A 4,107-nucleotide genomic window follows, 5' to 3' on the forward strand; every position below is an offset into this window, starting at 1 on the left:
TACAATCAATACAGTGATCCCAAATTGTACAAAAATATGTCATATAACAAATAACAATATAGCACAACAAGGGTGAAAAGTAGGCAATACCACCAAGGATTCTGGTTTGCGATCCCCAGCAGAGTCGCCACTTTTCTGTAGCGGTGTATTCGTCGCTATATGATCTATCGATTAAACCATAAGCTAGAGATACATTGAAATTTCGAGTCGCCACCGCACTTTTATTTATCCAAAGGATTGGCTAAAAAGCGAACAAAAGCCTAAGAAGTTTTACACATAGAAAACTAATAAAAAGATCAGAGATTCTGGGTAAGGGGTAAATTACGCAATGGGAAGGTGTTAGGCACCCATCACGTCCTAGGTACTCCTAGGGAGCCCTTTTCACACTTGTTGTACTAAATTGTTATTTGTTATGACAAAAATATCGTGCAAACATGATTGGGATGATGAGAAAAGAATATACAAGTTAGTTATTTTTGTTATTGGGTTTGAACGGATGAACCCGCTGCCTACGTACCTTCCATCAAAGGTAAGGATCAAAACGCCGTAGTTCGGCTAAAAGGTTTCCAAAAGTTGGTGGATGTTGAAGGATGCAAGGGAACTCGTGGTCTTTGAGGGTTTCTTTCAAATCGAGCCAAAATGCAAAGTTGCAAGAGAGTAGAGAATGGAGTTTTTCTGTTTGGTGGCTGTGATTCCCTAGGGTTCAAATGACAGAAAACTTCCCTTATGTAGTCTGTTTAAAGCCCTTTAATCAAATGGTAAGCTAGCTTAGTGTAAATGAAACATTTTGCCAATTTGCTAATTTGTACCAAAGTGGATAATGGAGGTGTGTTTGTGGTCGAGTTGGGCTTGGAATGAGCTGCTAGCAGACCAAAACTCTGCTGTTTGTTGCTGCTTCATGAATTGCTGGCTTGTACTCTCACTTATGAAGCCATTTGCATATTTGTCCATTTTGCAATAAGTGAAAGAAGGGGTGTGATGGCTTGGTCGAATGGGCCTGAAATGAGCAGAAAAAGACTTTCCAATTTGCTGTTTGTGGTTTGTACATGAACTGCTGTACTTGATTTTACTCAATGAACCAAAATGCATAAAAATGCCAACTTTGTACCTTGGTCCAAAATGGTAGTAAAATGGTGATATGATGATGGTTTAGGGTTTGGAACAAATCACAAATGATATATGGAACATTTCCCAATTGGCCAAATCAAGAAAAAGTCAAAGAATCAAAAAGTCAAAGTTTGGTCAAACTTTGAATTTAAATGAAAAAGGTCCAAAAATGCCATTTTGATTGGCAAGGTTTTAGGTCATGAAATTTATATTTTTGGAAAGAGGATGAAAAATGTGGTTTGTAGGAAAAAACCCCACCAAATTTGGCCTTATGGTTTGAGAGATATGGCTCTTTGAAGTTCAAAAATTGATGAAAATGATTTGATCATATCTTGACAACCACACATGGGATTTGGGTGTTCTTGGACTTTTTGAAAATGGGAGAACAAGATCTTCAACTTTCATGTTAGGCAAAAATTCATTTGAAGCTTGTATCATGATGTAAGTTTAAGATCAAGAAGTTTCCATTTTTGGCAGTTGAAATTACAGGTCCACTTTCTATTTCTGGAAATTTCTGATTTTACTTGATTTTCTTCCATGATGAGGTTGGACATGATAGATGAGGCTTATATAAGCATGAATGAGCTCCTTCAAATCAATCTATCCATCAAATTATTGATTAAATCAACAGTTGACCAAGTTTGACTTTTCTAGGGTTTTGGATGATTGGACCACTTCTGATGAATTCCAAACCCTAATTCCTTGAGACCTTGACTTCAAAGGATGTCCCAAGATGTATGAACTTTTGATTATTGATCATGGTGCCCAAATTCTGCAAGAATGGCCACCATCCATTGCTTTGACTGACCAATGACTGACTTTGACCTAATTGCTGATAATTGCTTCAACTGCAAGCAACAAGGTTAGACTGACAATATTTTTGTACTTTTTGAATGATAAACATATGAAAAGCAAAGATATACAAATGCAAAGTATGCTTGGTGATCAAGAATCAACCCACAAGGCAATCTACCCACTAGGAGGAGACAAAGGCATGCAATGATCCTTGAGGTTATGATATGAATGATATGGGCCATGAGGGATCTTAGGGCCCAAAATTGGGGTCTTACAATAAGTATTATCACAGAAGGTTTTGTCAGATCACATGACATTTTCGTGTCTTGGGTAGCAGTGATGTGTTGCTAGATACCGCTCACTGTTTATTATGTTAAATGCGTGATTTAATACAATTGCCAACGTCACGAAAACCTACAGGGTCACACACAAAGGACGGATTGATGAGAGATAGAGTGACTAAGGAATACCGTAAGGTACGGTGCCCTTAAGTGAATTATAGAACATCGTAAGGTACGGTGTACTTGAGTAGAATACGAAATATGGTAAGGTACCATGGGCTTAAGTGATTTTGGGCATATTATAAGATATGGGCCAAAATACACTTAAGTGGGCTTTTTAGCTTGAAGCCCACACAAGTGGTTCTATAAATAGAACCCTTGTGCAGAAGCATTCATTGCATTTTCTCTCTCTCTCTCTCTCTCTCTCTCTCTCTCTCTTACTCAAAGCCTTCATTCGTACCAGCTAGCACTGAGATTGAAGGAATTCGTTCGTGTGGACTGAGTAGAGACGTTGTCATCGTTCAACGTTCGTGATCGCTCCGTGGATCTGCATCAAAGGTTTTGATCGTCACAAGAGATCTGCACCAAAGGTTTCAATCGTCACAAGAGGTAAATATTCTATCACTGATCATGACCATTCGTAAGGATCTCTAAAGGAGAAAATTTTAATTTCCGCTGCGTTTTGGACCGCAATTCTCCTTCATGAAAAACTACCGGCTATAATTTCTTCTAACCTTGATTTCGATCAAGAAAATAAGCTTTTGCAGGTTTTAAGGAAGCATAAAAAGGCATTTGGTTGGACATTGGCTGACATTCCAGATCAGATCACCTTCACGTGTCCATTTGACACTTTTACTTTTAGAAGATTCTTTGATCCTGGAATAAGAGGCGAAGATACTAATAAAAATTTCAAGTTCAATGGACATTACCCAAAGCTATTCCATGACAACCCCACTTTGGAAGAAGAAAATGTAGAATATATCTCTTTGGGAAAGGCTGCTTATGTGATCACATATCCTCCTTGACTACTCGGGTGTGTTCTTTCCTCTCTCTTCTCTCTCTTATTTTATATTTGTTTCTTTCATTGAGGACAATGCATATTTTAAGTGTGGGGGAGGGAATACTTTATTTTCTTTTTTTTTGTTCTTTGTTTTGTTTTGTTTTTGTTTTCTTTCTAAAAAAAATGCATCTTCTTGAAAGTTTTAGGCTATAGGTTACTTTGAGTCGAGTTTGCGGAGACTTGGGAAAAATTCACAAGATCGGTATTGTTTTAACACCGTAAGTCTCCTGCATATGGAAATTGAGTTGAATTTTTATTATGTTTTAGCCTTACATTCTCATCCTCTGACAGCTCTTGAGTAGTTTATTTCAGCAGTCAACATCATCTCACACACACTCTACGCAGGGAAGCCGATGAATATAAGTGAGTGTTCCGAAAAGAAAAAAAAAGGGAATGCACCTTCTAAGTTTGGTGACCCTCACCCGGTCACTTAACCCAACGGATGTAGAACCTTAAAAAAAAAATTGAAAATAAGACTCGTTGTCAGTTGGTTCAGCGGTTTCTGGTGCTGGACTTGGTAGGGCAGATTAGGGTCTGATCCCCCGCAACTACAACTGAGTAAGCAAAGGGTTATGCCACGTAAGTACTAGAATCCCGTGTAAAAAGGATCAGAGTCACTAACCGGTCGCCTTGCTATGAAGTATGGAGATAACGGGCTTAATGTGATTGCGCCTGAATGAAAAAGAGCAAAAAGAAGGATGGGTAAGTTAGGCTTTAACATAATAACATGATTCGAGTTGATTTGTGTATTCAGGAGGTTTATGACTGCACAATTATGGATTAGTGTTCCTACGATATCCTTAGTGTGCAAGATTAGTACCTATCGATGCAAACTTAACCGAAGAAGACTTGTAGCCTAGGATG

Source organism: Lathyrus oleraceus, chromosome 3, assembly GCF_024323335.1.
Source record: "Lathyrus oleraceus cultivar Zhongwan6 chromosome 3, CAAS_Psat_ZW6_1.0, whole genome shotgun sequence".
Classification (NCBI taxonomy): Eukaryota; Viridiplantae; Streptophyta; class Magnoliopsida; order Fabales; family Fabaceae; genus Lathyrus; species Lathyrus oleraceus.